Source organism: Coloeus monedula (genome assembly GCF_965178545.1).
Source record: "Coloeus monedula genome assembly, chromosome: 1".
Taxonomy (NCBI): Eukaryota; Metazoa; Chordata; class Aves; order Passeriformes; family Corvidae; genus Coloeus; species Coloeus monedula.
The window spans coordinates 81414014-81433187 of record NC_138781.1 but is presented as its reverse complement, the minus strand read 5'-3'; positions in this window follow the sequence as shown (position 1 = coordinate 81433187).

The following is a 19174-nucleotide window of genomic DNA, read 5'->3' as shown; positions in this document are numbered from 1 at the left end:
ATATATATATATATATTTACCAATTATTTGCTACAAAAACTACCTCTGCCTTTTTCTGATTATTATACAACATAACGTCTCTCACATGGGAAAGTTGGAAAGTTAGAGTCTTCTCTGCCACCAAGGACTATGTTTATTATGGAAACTACCATAATCAAGTAATTTGAAGTCGCTTTGGTAACCTGACTATAACACCATTCTTTAAAGTGTCAGAAATGTTGAACTGCAGATTAAATAATCCACTTGAAATCCATTTGAAATCAGATGGTAACCTGTCCATCTGAAACCATCTAAAATGACAGAAATACTAAACTGAGTAAAATTAAATAATCTGGTAGATGGAATGAGAAAGGGCAGACATGTTTTGCTTCTTTTGTTTTTCCTCATAATATGTTATTTTTTGTCCACTGTTTCACAATTATTTCTCCATAACTGAGAGAAAGTGAGGATTTTATGAAGGCTTAAAAATTATGTAAAAACAAGCACTGCAGGAGAACACTGAGGAATCAGACTAGACAAAAATATATCAATGTCACAAATACATCTGAAGCTAAAGCATACTGATTTAAAATTATTAAATATTTTACTTGGTGTCTTGTTTCATCAAGAACCAGTAAAGTGAGATCTATTTTTTTTACACATTTTTCTCATGGCTCAATATAAAAATATTGCCTTACCATGCTTCTGAAAGCTACATGTATTTAACATGAATACCATGAGCTTCTATCCTTAGACTATGAATCAAATACAATCTGCAAGACAAATTGTGCCCTGAGGAACAAGTATGTATCTTAATGGGAGTCAGGAAAAGGCCAAGAAGATTTTTCATTTATCCAAAAACATTTTTCCCAGATGTCACTGGCAGATGTGTAGAGTCTCATCAAAAGTTCAACAGCTTTAAATTCCTTTCTCCAATACAAAATGTAGGTATGCTGACAGATAAGAGAATAATAGGCTAAATATGTGAATATTTGCTGATTTCTCTCTTGTCATATATTACAATACTTCAAATATTGTTTCTCCAGGGAAAAAGACTGACAGTAAAAGAGAGGTATTTGTGGTTACAAATGCTAGGAGGCAAAAAATTATTCTGAAGCTATTCACTGTGAATGATATTATACGAAGGTAGTGTACAGAACTCAACTTCTAATTTCCAAAGGCTTCAAACCTGTTATTGAACATCTAAACATCTAAAGCAAAGAAAAAGAAAAGAATCCTAGAGGTCAACAGTCTTGAGCAGGTATGTGGTTTTTAAAGAGAGCTGAAATAAATATAGTCTTTGAGGGAGGAGGAAACTGAGTTTGTGTTTACTGGTTGTTTTTCTAGTAGAAAATTATTTTCGGACAAAATCTGTACATCACGCTATAGGCTTGCAGTACCTAACAACCACGAGATGTTTGTGTCACTAGCCAAACTTCTACATGCTCCTTCTATCAGGCCAAATGTGAACAAAATTACACAGATCTGATGGGAATGTAGAAGAGAAAACAGTCTATGTTGGTGAAATATACCTCTTCAAAAAGGAAACTTCAGGTGTGGATTGAAGTAATAAAAGTGAGAGGAATTTTGGTTTTACTGTTGTGAGAAAATACCTCATCTAAGACAAAAAAAATATCCTTTGAAAGTTTGAAATTTTTTTGTAGCCTAGGAAAAATAAATCTCAGCTTATTTTCAAACTGAAAGCAGAAGGCTAGATCCAGTTAAAAGAAAGAGAAAAATAGGGTAGGAAGGACTTCCAGGAAAGTTAAACTACACAAATATATTTCCCAAACATAATAGAAATAATCCTTTCCAGGCCCTAGCACTTTTTGAATGTATGAAGACCATAATTTCCTCTGTTTAAGGTCCTGAACATGCTAAGGGATAACTAGACCTAAAATGAAATTAGCATCAGCTCCATTTCCTTAGCTCCCGGCAAGCTTTGCTGGTACATTTACAAAAGTAGAATCCAATTTACTGAGTTCAAACATTTTGTAACTGAAAAACAGTGTTAGATAGGCTATTTTTAGACTTGTAAAAAAGCAGTGATGAATTCCTTAGTTTATCTTCCATTTCTACCTACTGATGACTTTCTATTTTCTCCTTTATGGAGTTACTCATAATTTATTTCTATGCTCTTTAACATCTATCTGATAGAAATATTTATTGTACCTATTTTAAACATAGTAATATGTGTTGCATGTACAATTTTTTACAGCTTTTTCCTGGACATTCTTATTTGGAAATTTTTCTCAGTACCTACAGCACATAAAGAAAGCAGTAACTGTTTAGTCAGAAAGAACATAGAACCTTGCTGATTTTTTTTATTTTGCAGGTGCCTAGATCTAAATTTCTAGACAGAAATATCATTTCAGATAAAATAGAAGCATATTTACACCTAATTCCCCATACTTATCAAAAAAAAAAAAAAAAAAGGAGTTTCCTTTCGAAGGAACTACATCTGAAGATGAGTAATAGTCACTAATGTTCAAAAGCACTCACCATTACTCTCACACATAGCAGCAAGATTAATAAATAATTAACAACATTTCCAAAACAAACTTACCTCAAAGACACTGGTGTCTTAATTCTTCTGGAGAATTGCTACCTCAGCTGCCTTTTTGTCTTCTGGCCTTGAATTTGTTTTGTAGCCTAGGAAAAATAAATCTCAGCTTATTTTCAAACTGAAAGCATAAGGCTAGATCCAAGGGGAAAAAAAAACAACACTTAATAGCATTGCAGTTAATTCTGCTGTAATCCTGCCTCATTATCTTAAGCAAATAAATCTCTAAAAAGGATTACCTTTTTAAAAGCAAATTAGAGAACTGAATGTCATCTGTGCAGGGAGACATTCTTTTAAAATGTAATCAGCAAGGAAGCTCATAAATAGGACACTATATAAAAATATCCTATCAGGCAATCCTTAGCAGATTTTCAACAGATGTGTATGTAACTATGATTTCACAAATTCCTAAAATAAAATGTATCGAGATCATTTACCACAAAATTTCAGGAGTCTAGAAAAATGTACTCATTCAGATTCTAGAGAAAGAACAATATCAGAAAGAATTGTTCTTTATGTATCTTCAACTGCAAGTGCTCTTGCCACACCACCCATGTCAAGAATGGTAAATGCAGGGACTGGGAGAATGAAAACCCTAAGCCCACTGTAGGAGAGGGTCAGGTTTGAGACAAAGGAACCTCAATGTTCACAAGTCCATGGGACCCAATGAGATTAATTTGCAGGTCCTGAGGGAGCTGGCAAACAAAGTTGCTAAGCCATTATCTATAATTTTTGAAAATTCATGGCAGTCAGATTTGTGCTTACAGCCCAGAAAGCCAATGGAATCCTAGGCTGCATCAAAAGGAGTGTGGCCAGTAGATTGAAGGAGGTGATTCTCACCCCCTCCTCTGCTCTTGTGAGACACCCCCTGCAGAACTGCATGCAGTTCTGATGTTTCCAATTTATGAAGGACATGGAATTGTTGGATCAAGTCTAGAAGAGGGCCACCAAGTTGATAAGAGGAATGGAGTACCTCCCCTGTGAAGACAGGGTGAGAAAGTTGGGGCTGCTCATCCTGGAGAAGAGAAGATTACGTGGAAACCTCACAGCAACATTCCAGTATCTTTCCCTACAGGGAAGCTGGAGAGGGATTCTTTGTCAGGAACTGTAGTGATGGGACAAGAGGTAACAGGTACAAAATGAAAGAGGTGAAATTTAGGTTAGATATTATGAAGAAGTTCTTTACTGTGAGAGTGGTGAGACACTGGAACAGGTTCCCAGGGAGGTTGTGGGTGCCCCAACACTGGGGATGTTCAAAGTTTGGCTGGACAAGGCCTTGAGCAGCCTGGTGTAGTGGGAGTTGTTGTGACTTGATGATCTTAAAGGTCCCTTCACACTGTTAACATTCTGATTCTATACAAAACATAGCAAGAGTAGCTATTTAACTGCCATGCCTCCCACTCCTGCATACCATTATAATTTTTGATTTACTGAGGAGAATTTAAAAAAACCCAAAAAACAGGCAAGGTTATTATGTTTTTACTTTATTTCAATAACCATGTAAAATTCAGGAGGCATAGACCCTAGGTGCATCTTAACACTCATTACACATTTTTAGAAATGCACATGGAGTATATAAGCAGTGAAGAAGCAGCAGACGCTATCGAGAGAAATCAAACTACTGAAGTCACTATCATCGTTAGAATGCCTTATGTTTTCTCAGAAAAGGTTTACCAATTTTAAGCACTTTTTGATATATTTAAGTTAGAAATGGAAACCATGGGTTATCACACTCTTGAGAAAAAAAAATCAATACTATTACAAAAATATTTTTTTCATTAAGAAGAAACCAGTCTGTGATTCTGTGACAACTTTATTATTAACTTAAAAGAAAACAACAGACCTAAACAGACCTGTTTAATAAAAAACAAATTGCCATTTACATTTTTAGCTTCCTTTTTATTGAGCTTCTCGGTTTCAGTTTAAAATACTCTTTATCTTAATCATCCTGCGAGTTACTCCTTTCTTCAAATTATTTCATTTATCTGTACCAAGTTATTTTAAATAAAACAAGTTACAAGTTATTTTAAATAAAAACTACACAGAAGACAGCTTGCTTGAAGGGAATATGTATATAATAAATCTAGGTGAAATCAACTTTGGAAGATGATTGTGGTATATGCGGAAGAAAATAATGAAGTATTTAGATGAAAGTAATAAAAGCCACAAAGCCAAAACAGAAATGAAAAACAACTAAAAAGGGTTAATCAGAGCCTCATTTGTACCCACAAGCCAGCAATGCAGTTAGTCAGAAAGAAGTCAGGGAACTAATTTCTGTCGATAGCTGCTTCTACATCTTTTACTTCAGTATTTATCAAAAGCAAAATATATAATCACACACACATGCATTTGAAAATATGAAAGCCAATGCATGATACAGAAGGTAAAACAAGGCATCCAGCATTCACAATAATATCCAAGAAATGGCATATGTTATGTTATCATTCAAGATTCTCTAAGAGCTAGGGAACTGTGTACTTCTGATTTGCAAAATTAAAATAATCACACTCCTACCATTAAAACAAATATTGATTTATAACTATCTTTATGTCAGAGTGGCCATGACTTGAAGGTTTTGTATTACTTTTTCAGGTGGCAATATAATGGAATCTCATGCAATTTTTCTTATTTATCATTTTGTTAACAATTTTCGAGACTTGCAAGTTTCAAGATTAACTGATGTCTCTTCATCCAAAGTCTATTTTCATCTGAGTGCTAGAACATTTTCATGGTATGTTGAAAACAAGATAATGGAGTAACAGTGGTAAAAAATAACACTTGAAGGAAGTATCTTTTAATCAATATTTAGGTGAAAAATGGAAACAAAGTAGATCTCTTCACACTTAACATCTTTCTTTTTATTATTTAAATACATTAAGTAAAATGATTCAAAATAGTTTTTTCATGGAACAAGAGCACACACTTAAAAGTAGTTTCTAGTATCAGAATTCCTTACATCTTTGTATTGTTACATTAGTTGGAATATTTTCATCATATTTATTGGTTTTGTGATGTTTGCTGAGACTTGAGAAAATGCCTAATTATTTCGATTTGCTATTTTTTTTCCCCCATTTTATTTTCTCCTGATTTTGGTTGGTTGTTGTTTGTCTGTATGGGTATTTTTAAGGCTCCCACTAAGTCAACATCTTTGTGTTCATGTATTTGTTCAAAACCTTGAAAGCTGATGTTTTTTCTACTCTACTGTGCTTTCAGACACACAACTTCAATTCCACATGCAACTGTATTAGTCAAACATTTAAAGAAAAATATAATTATTCTTAATGACACTAGATTGAAAGGAACCCTTGGATTTAATCTAGTCCCTCTTGACGTTTGAAGATCCATATTTACTGTCAGGAAGGTTTTGCCCTTGCAAACTGACAGCTTTCGGTTTCCTTTCTACAGTCATTTTATTGCTGGAGTGCACAAGTTTGTGCAAAGTTAAAATAAAGAATAACTGATCAATCTGTCCCTAAAATGATTTTTTTTTCTTTTTTAAAGAAAACAACAAAAATACAGAACTGAGTCAGTTATGTTATGAAGTACAGACACATAAGTTCAACTGTCATTGTGGTACTGACTGTATTCTTGTAAATCATCATTTAAAGGTTTCATAAAAACAAAAATGAAAGTACTTCCTTTTACAAGTTTTCCAATGTCTTGTGTCATGTGAAATGTCAAATTATGGCGTCTAAGATAGAAACTATGCTATGAGTAAAAACAGACTGTATAAATTCATAATAAATTTCTGTCTACAAAACAAAAAAGCCCCTCCAAACAACAAAACAGCCAGAAGATAGCAATGTTAATCAGACCATGGGAGTGCAATTATCTACTTTTTTATTATCTTGATTTTGTGAGATCTTACTAGCTGCAAGCTAATACTGTCATCTACTCTTTCATTAAAGCTCAGTTTGATTAAACATTGTGAATGTGAACTGTTAGCTACTACCTGTTTCTATTGCAGTACACAGATGAAAAGGATTTCCCCAAGCTAACAAAAATTAGAAAAGAGAAGACAGCTTTAAAACCTCAGTTTTCTCTTGGTGCTCCTAAAGAGATCAAAACTCATAAACATCTTGGCATGTCATTACCTACAGAAAAAACAAACTTGCAGACAACAGAGACAATGACTAAAGTCTTCAGCTTACATTTTGAGTCTTCAGCCATTGCTTACCTATAATCTAAAATCAATAATCAATTACTTGTTCTCAAACAATTCAAGGTACAACTAAAACCACAACAAAATTAGCCTTCTGGAGGCAAGAAGCTAAATAATTTTGATCCCAAATACTTGGTTCATTACCACCTGGTAAAGGAAAGACCTCAAGCACCAACACAGAGGAGCTGTGTTTGTAAGGTGGCATTGGCATTACTCAGATGTCTATATAACAAAACAAAACAAAATTAACCAAAAAAGGCAAACATCTTAAAAATAAAACAGTCTGATGTCATTAAAGAGAAGGCAAAATAACAAAAAGGAATGAAAATCTCTTCACAAGCCTGTTGTTCAATGACATTTGCTAACCAAGACAATGACAGGTAGAGATATTTGGCCTACTTTATCAGTCTAAATGCATTTACAGGATAATCTCCTGAACCACAGCCTATGTTCAAAACAGTACCCTCACAGACCTGTAGAGGATTTTAAGCTGAAGTGATGTGAAATACACACTGGTTGACTATATATATGCTTTTTCTTAGTTTCTGACATTATTTTCCCTTTACATCTGTTAAATAGATAGATTTCTATTTGAACTATTTATTCTTTTATTAATGCTAGAGAGAGCAAAGTTCGTATTAGAGTGTTCAATGTGAAAACAAGGATCAAGGTTCTTCAAATCTGTGTTTTTACTGTTATCAGCAAAATTTCTCCATCTCTTATTTTCCTTTATAAGTTGCTTTTCATTAAACACAGAGATGAATTAGACACAAATGAGTGTGAGGCAACTTAAAATCCTTCAATTTCCAAAGTTCAGGGAGGCTGCAACCGCCTCTTTCCATTTGTTTCCACTTACAGCAAAGAGTATCTTGATGTTGCCAGAAGAACTTAAAGAATATTTCAATCTGAACTCTAGAAATATATTTTCAGCCAACCTAATGAACACCTTTTTACACTCAAATGTACAATGAGGCACCAGATATCCAAGATCCTGAACAGTAATGCCTTCAGGACTTAATTTTGCTTGATATATTCAATTCAATTATATATTCAGCTGAAATATTCAATTAAATTCCTACTATAATGACACTGTAGTACTACAATAAATGTCTAAATATACCTAGGGTAAAAACCTGCCACATTTTAAACTTGACTTTATTTCACTAATTTACTTGGCAATAAAATAAATAATGAACACAGATTAGGAAAAACACAACAGAATATTTCAGTTGGAAGGAACCAGCAATGATCATCAAGTCCAACTACCTGACCACTTCATAGCTGACCAAATGCTAAAGCATACTAACAAGGGCATTGCCCAAATGCCTCTTCAACACTGTCAGCCTTGGGGCGTCAACTACCTCTCTAGGAAGCTTGTTTCTGTGGTTGACTACTGTTTAAGAAACATTTCCCAATGTCCAGTGTAAACCTCCCCTGGAAACCGTTCCCACGAGTCCCAGGGAGGAGACATCAGTACCTCCCTCTACTACTTCCCACCTCAGGAAACTGGAAAGATCCACTCAGTCTTCTTTTCTCCAATCTGGACAAGCCCAAAGTCCTCAGAAGCTCTTTACTTGTAGGACATTCCTTCCATCCCTTTTACCAGCTTTTTTAAACTCTTCTGAATGCATCCAAGGCCCTTCAAAACTTTCCTAAATTGTGGGGCCCAGAACTGCACAGATTACTCAAGGTGAGACTGCACCAATGCTCAATACAGCAAGCTAATCACCCCTTTTGATCTAAGAACATATTTACAATTATTTCTTACAATTCTAGTTCCATGGAGCATAAGTAACTATAAAACATAGGCTTATTTAACACTTATCTTTCCCGATGAAAGGTACCTCTCTTGCCTGCAAGTTAAATAACCTATGATGCATTTTTTTAATTTCCCTCTTATTTTAGATTTTATAATTAAGGACATACATTCATTAGGGAAAATCACACCTGCCTATCATTTGATATTTATAAGGCATTAACATCTGTATGTGCATGGAAAAAAATGAGATGGAAACTGACATTAATTCTATTTCTTGACTGAAAAGGAATACAGCATTCAGATTTTTTACTTGTATCTATTAATGAGTCGTTAAACATTTAGCAGATTTCTCTTCACCAAAGAAAACAAATGAAGCAAAGTAGTCTTGTTTCACTGTATCTAATCTTTGTATTCACTTCAGAAAAGGCGTTCATAAAATATTTTTCTCATGTGTCTACTTCTGTAAACATTCATAGAAATACTCATAAAATATGGAAATTAACTCTACCACTACACTAATTAAGTTTAACTCTATGAGATCAGGGCCAAAATGTTGGTGAATATAAATGCAACTATATCACTGGAGTGAATATGTGAGCGTGAGGTTTTTGAAGACCATGTATAGAGCAGTTCAAGAGAAAACCTGTGTGGAAGTCAAGTGGATCAATAAAATAGAAATATTTTGAGTTGAAATTAAACCCTGAAAGTATTAAAAATATTATTTTTAATGTATTATGTTTAAGGCTCTACAGTCTTATGTACATATTGATTCACAGAAATTATTTAGAAAAGTGCTATAATTTTTCTGGGATATTATTTTCAGCTAAATTGTTAGAATCCCATTATTTTCTTGTCAAGAACATAGCCTTGTTTTCTTCGAATTTTTGATGTGATTGTTTCTCTTTATATTGGATTAATATATGATCTGAATTACTTGGAACCAGTGCACCATCAGAAAATCTTCCTTGACTAAAGAGCAATCCAGTTATTCAGTGAAAGGAGAACTAATTCCAGCCAGAATTTTGTCTCTGCTACCATGTCTATTTGTGGAGAGAGAAGCAGCATTGATTTTTCTGTTTTGTTCCCATAGATAGGCTCAAATTTATATTCAGAGGTGTGCAAAGGAGAAAGGAATTGAAGGGTGAAAGAAGCAAATGCAAATGACTGGTTGAGTCACCGTCCCTGGAGATATTTAAAAGATGTGTAGATGTGATACTCAGGGACATGGTTTAGTGGTGCATTTGACACTCCCGGGTTAATGGTTGGACTTGATGATCTTAAAGACCTTTTCCAACCTGAATGATTCTATTACTGTATGAAAATATGAATTAAACATTACGGTAATATTGTTTTTCCTTCTAAACAAATGACTTCTAAAATTTTTAGTGCTTAACAGTATTTTACTGTTTACACATTAATTCTAAACATTGAATTAAAAAAATTCACCTATAGATTTAAATACATCTATTTTTTACTTTGCTCATCATTTAATATGATTTCAAGACCTGAATGAATTATGCTGAAATCCCATTTTTGCTTGAACACTTTGCTTAAAAGAAATTAACCACTGATGTCCATACTATCAAAAACAATTCCTCATGGTCTATCCAAATATCCCCTGGAAGTGAAAAACTGGAAGCATTATGGCATAGGCAACAATGTTCAGGTATCTGTAATGATGACAAAAATTACTAAAACAGTCCTAAGGTCATTTGCCCTAGTACTTACTCATATATATAAACTGGGAAACAGCATTTAGAGATCACATTAGAATTCCATTGAAAAAAGTGACCCTTCACTTACTAAAGTATTACATCTAATTTACAAAGAAGCCATACTAAATTAGTTATCTAAATCTCTGGCTGAAATAGATCATAGCTGTGTCTTACCAATTAACCTTTCAATGCACAAAACCCCAAATGGTTTCTAGTGATTTTGTTTCCAGCTCAATGTAAATGGAAAATGTTCTCATACATGCAGTACAACTCAACTACTGCTCTCAACTCATTAAAGGAAAGAGTTCTTCATTTAATGAGATGGAAAAGAGAAAAAAGAAAACATATTTTACTATGTTAAATAGAATTTCACTCACATATGTATAGATAACCAACATCAGTTTTTACATACCTTAAGTCCTTAATAGCAAAGTCAGATAAGAGTACAAACATTCAATACTGCTATTATCAGAACATTGCACAGCTACCCAAAACAAAATTTATCAAATTCAGTGGAGCTTACATTAGCAAAATTACATTTTCTCAAATGTATAAATATACTCTGTTGTTAAAATTCAAGATTAGTCTAACCATTGCTTACTCTCTATTCAGTCTGAGACTTCTGTGTGCAGTGACATTTTAATTTATAGTACCAAAATGACACAACTAAATATTATGAAGAGAAAACCAGACTTACTAAAAAGGAAATACACAAGAAAGTGGAATACAATTGTATTAAGTGGAAACATGACAAAGTACAAAGCAGAGGAACAACTTTAGATTCACCATAGCAGCATCATAAATTTTCTTGAGAGAATGATAGTGAAAGCAAAAACTGGTATCAGCTTCTTTTCCTGTCAAACCATCAAGAGTCATAGCATATAGTTTCCCTTGGATGTATAGAGGAAAAAACTTTTCCTTCAGACTGCTTGAAGTCTGATGATGTTCATTGCATAGAAAGAAACATCCCAAGATAAAGGACGCAAACACTTTTTTAAGCCATGACTTAGAAGATAATTTCTGAGCTCACAGAAGGTCTCACAGTATATTTTAAATTACACACTGACGTACATCTTGTCTTCATAAAGTGTAATCAGGTCTCAGTCTGTTCAGTGAGGTTACAAAACAATTTTTGATTTCCCACAAATTGAGTCTATGTTGAAAACAATCTGTGACTTGAAGGAAAGGAAACAGCTTTGCACTTTGAACTTGAAACAGCTGAAGGCTTTATTTAGTGTATGGGGCTGCCTGCAGTTGTCTGCATATCAGGAGAGCAGAGCAGCCTGTGCCTGTCTTAGGAGCAAAAGGAAAGAGATAGGAATACAACAGTTCTTGTACTAGGAGAACATTAGAAAAATGTTTTGTTTTCCTCAGGTGGGCTCTTTAAATTTCAAAAATACAGTAAGTAAAACCGTAAAGAAAAAATTAAACCTTCTCTTTCAACTGAAACAAAATTTTGAGGTGAGAAAACTCAGGGATGAATAGCCTGATTAATCATTTACTGCTGTATGATCATGAGTAGTTTTGGCAGATTTTGCTTCAGTTTTCTAACCTATCAAATATGATTTCTTTTTCCCTTTTTATTCCCTTTTTTTGGCTCAGGAGTGGATCAGACTCTTGCTGGGGCTTGCATAGGGTGATACTAAAGAACTATTCTTAGAATTTCAGCATAACACAACCAGAAACATGTAACAAACAAAGGATCACTGCCTATTGTGACAGATAAAAAGACTCAAGGCTTAAATATTTATTAGGTCAAATCTGAAAATTGATTAAAAATAATGTTCTCCTTTAATCTAACATATTCAAAGGAGAAAAAAACCTGCAAGCCTGAAGTGATACAGTGTTCCATTAGAGACATCATATTATGCTTAAAAAAGTGAGAAAGAGAATCAGAACCAGTGAGATTCTTGTATTATATAATAAGCATCCCATCCCACTTGAATTGAGAAGTGCTCTTATCTTTGAAAGAAAGATATTTGAAAGAAAGAAATTTCTATTTGAAAGAAATTCAGGTAAAAGACAAAATTTCCTGTAAGAAAGTAAAAATTCACTTGCTTTACTTATTTTGCTTGGAATTTTCTCTCTCTTCTTTACAGCAAGTAAGATGCACATTTATTTGTAAAACCTGAATGGTCTTGGATGGTTTCAGATTTCTGAAGCTTACAAATGCCTCCTTCAATAAACCTGCAACATAGCACTTACTGCAGAAAACAGACATCTGGGAAGAAGGACTTTTCCACTTTCTGCTAATATTATTGGACAAATGTACACTGTTATTCCTCCAGCTGACCAAGGAAATGGGAAAGATACTGAGACTCTACATCTTCTAGCCTACCTTTCTACCTTTTCTCTTTTCATTTTGGGACAGCATACATCAGCATCTGCACACACACAAAATCTGTTTTTGTTCTGAGTTCTTTTCTATAAAATTACATTGATTGTCAAGAAAACACTCTCAATGCTACTATAGACATTTTAAAAAAGTCAGAAAGATAAAAAGAAATATTTAAATTTTAGGAGGCTACTAGTTTTATACCGACAGTAAAAGATATGTCTATATACATAAACAATTAAACCAAAGTCATTTATATCAATGTAAATGAAAAAAACCACCCCCTCACTTATTTAATATCTTTTTTTTTTGAGAAAACAATCTTACTCATCTTTAAGACAGTTTTGTATTTACTCCCAAGAAAAAATTCCATTATTCCATGCTTATGTGACCAAGAGAATCGTCTGCATGTTCCCTTCTCCCAGATAAGCTTTCTCTGTTAGCTCGGCATTCTTTCATCTGCTGGCTTTGTATTGCTTTATATCTATATGCACACAGTCTTTTATATTGTTCTGTTTGTTTGGGTTGTCCAACTCTGTTACACACATTACACAGCTTATCTGTAACAACACTCCTAAAGCAGCCCAGGGCACCATCAGCTTTCTTTATGTTTCACTTTGTGTCCACCAGGTCCCACAGTTCCTTTCCTTCCAAGCTGCTGTCCAGCTAACCAGCTCCCTCACATATGCTGCCTCACTACACTGCATGGGTTTATTCCTCCCCCTGTGCATGACCTCACACTTATCCTTGTTGAACTTCATGAAGTTCCTGTCAGACCATTTCTCCAGCCTATCCAGGTTCCTCTGGACGTCATCACAACCTCTGGCCTGTCAAGCACTCCTCCCTGTGTTGTAATATCAACAAACCAGCTGAGGTTACACTCTGCCCCATCATCCAGATCATTAATGATGATGGTAAGAAGGGCTGACCCAATGTTGACCTCTAGGGTACACTGCCAGCTTAGACTTAATACCACAGGTTACCAAGTCTGGGCCTTTAGCCAGTTTACAGTCCACCTCAATGTCTGTCCATCCAATCCATACTGTGTCAGCTTCTCTATGAGGATCTTACAGGAAACAGCATCAAAAACCTTGATGAGACCTGGGTAGCCCTACTGACCACCCATTGTTCTACACTCATCTACCAAGACTGTCATTTCCTCATGTAAGGTTATCAGTTTGGTCAAACACGACCTCCCATCACTGCCTGTGGACTTATGTACGTCCAGTTTGTTTAAATATTCCCTGACCTGGTCCTCTTCCACCACAAGTACATTTTCCTCGCACCAGGCTTTTCCTTGGCTTCAGTAACTAACATTTCTGAAGAATGATTTTGCCAGTTAAAGCTCAGAGGAATTCAGAACCTCAGCTTTTTCCATGTCCTGTGTCACCAGGTTCCCTGCCTCATTCAGCAGTGGGCCCACATTTTCCCTATTCTTCGTTTTATCACCTATGTACACATAGAAATTCTTCTCATTCTTTTGATATCTCTGAACAGATTCTGTTCAATCTGGGCTTTGTCCCTCCTAACAGCATCTCTGCAGGCTTAAATGCTGCCTCTATATTCCTCCCAGATCATCTGTCCCTGCTTCCACCTTCTGTATGCTTCCTTTTTGTGTTTGAGTTTGCTCAGGAGATCCTAGCTCATCTATGAACTGCTCCTGATATTTTTGACTGACCTTCTGCCTGTAGGTCTGGAACAATAAAATCTAAAATAGATAAAGGTTTTATCAAATGGTCTTCTCAGCAGTGTAATCCATGAGAGACAAATTCACAAAACTATGTGTACAAAAAGGCTTTCAATAATATTTAAGTAAAACATGTAGGAAATCAATATAGGCAGAAAGTAGACTCTATACTGGTAGTACCATCCTTATTATATTCTAAAGTCACTGTCAGAGCAAAAAAAGGGAGTGCAGCTGCTGAAGAATTTAGGGAAATTTAATGTATTTGCAAAATACTGTTGAAGTGTTGCCTCTTGTGTCTTCTGAAAGTCTTTATCATGGTACTTCTGAGTCACTTTTTTTCTGAAAATTGTTAAAAATATCCCTCCAAGGACTGGTAGGGTCTAACATGTGAAGCTTCAACAACTGCTGTACCATCCCTCTACCCAAACAACTAAGAGCTTTCAAAAAGCGCATATGGGATAAAACTCTCTTTATTAGTAATTCACCTTTGCTTAAGTGCACAACTTATTGCTTTTCAGACTGCAGGTAGTTAGTTCAATTCCCAATAAAGTGAGACTTTATGTACATTCAAGAAGCACTTAAACTAAAGCAACTGATTTAATGCTGCTGTCTGAATCATTAGTGTGCTAGCAGGGGACTCCCAAATCAGTAGTTCAAGAACTGCTACTCAGTCATTAAGGAATTTTTCAAAGTGCTGCACCAGCACTCAGTGAACTTCAAAGCATAAAGAACTTTTTCTGTACCCAGCAAACTACTGACACTTCTCAATTACTGTGACATTTTACACACATTTTGCAAAAATGTGAGAACTGCACAATGTAAGGAGGAAATAAACCACCAAGTCTTTGGTGTTCACTGAGTATTTTTAATTATATATTAAGTTTTGCAACCATTGAAGTCACCCAGATTATTATTCAGTTGTGAGCCAGTTTTGTGACCCCTTCCTCAGGGTTATGCAATATTGCAGTAGATCAATGAATTATCACCTCAGCCAGGGTACTAAGTCTGATTTGTGAAGGATATGTGTAAGAGAGGAGCACAGAATATAGCTGGTGACTGACTTCTAGCAGAGAGAACATTTTTTCGTTTTACTGTTTCCTCTCTTGAAATCACATGATAAACATAAATAAGCCAAACAAACTGTTTTCTGTTTACTGTTCACATCCACACATATTTTATAACATACTCCCACACTACACAGACAACATGCTGATAATTTTGAGTGAAACAGTTGTGCTCTTAGCCTTCTTTCATTTCTGTAGGTAGCATAGGTTTACCAGCTGCCTTTACTAAAAATTTTATGTAAAATAAAAACGATATAAACTTGGGAAAAATTATGGCAAAAAAATTATCATCACCACCTGCTGACTTGAACTCTCCCATTAAAAAAAGGTCTTCAAATAGACATTTAAATTAATATTTAGGTTAGCTACTTACACCTTCTCGGTCTACTTCCAAATTTATTTGCCATTGTAGACGTCCCAAATGCCATTTTTTGCATAGTCTCCTTAAAATCCTTTTGCACTCTGGAAGCTGGTCTTCTCTTAAATAAGAGCATATAACTTCCAAGCACAATAATTCCAAATAATTCTGCAGGTATGATGACTGTAGAGAGACATCATATTTAGTTATCTTGCTTTAATTAGCAGTTTGAGTTGTTAGAACTGATGATTAGGATATCTCCTGTCTTTCTACTGTTGTGCTCCTGGAATACTCCCAGCAGGTAGGAATAAAAATTAGCTTAGTTATTAAGCACGATGTTCCTGCTGAAGTACTTCATTTTCTATGGAAGAATACAAGAATTATAGGCCAAGACCTTGCTACTGTTTTGCTGTTTTATTTTTTTATAATGGAGAAAGAGTACAGCAATACAGCATAACTTTCATCTTCATGGTAAAGGGGATGCTTTTCATCTTAAGGACTGTAAAGATAGTGAACACCATATGAAAACCAGTAACATAAGTCCTTCTCTTACCCTAAGACACTGAAAACTATCAAAAAAGAAAATTGCAACTGGAGACTGTAAACAAAAAGTACATGAAAACTCCAAAAATATTGTGCATGTGTTAAAAAATACTAAGATCAAAGTCTAGATTAATTCTGGTTTTACTAAGGTTGTAGAACTCCCAGGCTACCTTACAGTGCCCCCTGAAAGTTCACATATCTCAGCACCATAAAGACTTGTTAGAGTCAATGTCAAAAGTTCTCACTGGTACTGAAACAATGGAAAATATCTGTACAAATCTTAACCAAAAATAAATTTGAGTGAATTTTTCTGATTCCTGTAATGATTCATTTCCTTGCTGTCATAACACCTACATTTTGTACTGTGTTCATCCTAGTAAGGCAATTTTTAAATACGATCTTATTAAGCATCTGAATTTACTCATAACATTGTTATAATTATTAGCACATTCAAAGGGTTTGGAAAGTAGAATCCGATAAGGATTATGTTTACACACACACCTTCAGTTTCCCTGAAGTAACAGAACAGACTGAAGATGGATTAATCTGACAAAATTTAGACCTTTAAAAAGTCTCAAGCAGCTAGTCATTTAGACCCTCTTTAGGGTCAGCAGAGAGAAACAGACATCTGTCACAGGTCAGACAACTTGCTTACTTCTTTCCTTCAAATATAAAAGCTACAGCCAGCATTTCCAGCAAAAATGATTTTTAGGTAAACATCCTGTTCCTCATGTTGGACCCTGAACACTTTTTAACTTGGGAAGCTTAAGCTTTAGCTTTGACAAGCAGAAACTTCAGAACAATGTTACCCCTGCAGTTCTGGTATTCTGTATTGCCTCACAGCAGAGGACGAGGTTCCAGAACTGAATAGCTGAGGCATGTTCTCTCAGATGTGTCTTAACTGCAGCTGAAGTCAGTCTTGGGAGGCAAACCATACATAGACAATTTCCTCCCCCAATATCACATATCTTTTCCTGCCTCCAAATGACACATGTTGGTAGAGGTTTTCATTAGGTACTGATCCCCCCTTCTTCAATCTTTCTGTCCCTAGCATTATGTTCTGTTATGTACATTTTAGATTTTTTTTACAAAACACATCTCATTCTAAAAGCTTTGTATGCATACTTAAAAGGTCTGTCAGAAGAAAAGGTAGGTCACTTGCCCATTATTTAAGATGGAAATAAAAATGTGCTATAGCATGCCAATTCTGTAGGCCCGTTTTCTTTAAAAATTACATGGTTTGTCCAGTGAAAGCACAGGAGGCTTTTTGATACCTGTACATTAGCAGCCATTCCTAAAAACACAGCATGAACAAGTTGTTTCACAGAGAAAAACATCTAAATCATTCTTCCTACAGATTTGTGTTTGTTTTTTTTTTTATTTTTAGGACAATGACATAGCTTCCCAATATCCCTACCACATCCCTACTAAACAAAAGGTTGCACACACTGTGCCTGCAGCTATTTGTGCACTGAAAGGGTGGTTAGAAAAACTACAGTCACTGGTTGATTAGCTGCTACAAATACAATGTGTGATGCTCAGGTCCTGTCCTGTCTGTCCTCCGCTCAAGGGAACAGCAATGCTGCTCCCACGTTCAACCCGTTAACCAGTTTCCCCACAAACCACATACAAACATAATGACCCTTGAGACTTCTTCCTTACTTTCACCTGCACTACACACTGGCAAACCTATCTGTTGGGGTGGATCAGCCTGCTCTCAGGCTGAAACGATCAAACATCAGTCAAACCAGGGCTATCCACTGGGTGGATTTCCCCACCCGGGACAGTGGATCGGAAGGCGGACCAGACGAGATCACTGAGGTCTAGGTTACCTCCCCCTGGGTGGCTCCCAATCCTAAATTACCTCCCCCTGTTCCAGAAAGTTCTCCCTTTTGTAGTTATTAATTGACTCCCTGTTACGACTCCTGTCTCCCTGTTTTCCCCATTTGTTCTGAAAAATTGTATCCTCCCCTCTGCTTGTACCCCATTGGTTGTTTTCCCTTTCCGTGCCTTACTCCACCCCCCCCATAAAGGGGCGAGCCCGCGTCTCCTCGGCGCTTTTTGCTGGTCCCTGATCCCTCCTGCAAATAAACCTGTTGGAACTCACACCAGAAGCCCCTCCCGCCTTCTTTGCTTCCGGGCTAATGCCAGCCTGATCATCGGCTGCCCGACGATGTGCTTCCTCTGAGGAGGAGCCAGCACACGCACCCATCCCACGCTGATTCCACTGAGCCGTCCAGCGAGGACGCTGTGGAGGCCAACGCTGCGTCCCCTCTGCCCGAGGGCACGCCGGGGATTGTGCTGACAAGCCCCCGGTTGTGTTACCTATCCAGGAGGGACTGGCAAATAGAAGCAGGCAGCCTTGCTAAAACACATTTAGAAACGAAAACAGGCCAAGAGCAACTTAAGTATGCAGTGAAAATGTAGATGAAGAATTAATTTTATGTAGACGTAGTAAAATAGTTGTTACAAATTGTCGGACAATACACACTGATGGACTATAATTGCTATGCAGATTCTGTACTGCCACTCTGCCAAGATGGTGTTGATTGACTGAGCTTGGTAAAGCACTGAGCATGAGAACGAGTTACAAAATCGTTCTTCACACTATGCTTGCCGTATGTGCATGCCTTTTGCTTAAGTAAGCTATATGAGGTGTCAGTACAATTTTAGCACCCTTGAAAACAGAATGCAAATTCAAAGCCTACGATTTCATCCATATGACCATATGGTCATAACCATAGAATATATAGGGGGTGAATGCAATAGGTAGTCCAAAATTTTTGCCAGAACTCTAGCATCAGTTTAAAAAATAAACTCCGTAATTTCTCACTTGAATTTTAATTATTCAGTATCTTTTTAATGAAATAGCATGTGCATAATATAATAAATCAGTACAGTGCCTTAAGTAATAGAAAAAAATCTGAAAAATCCCAAGTACTGATCTAAGCGTGCTTAAAGAAAATCTAATAAATCACAAAGGTTTAAAAGAAAAAAAAAGTACTTTTC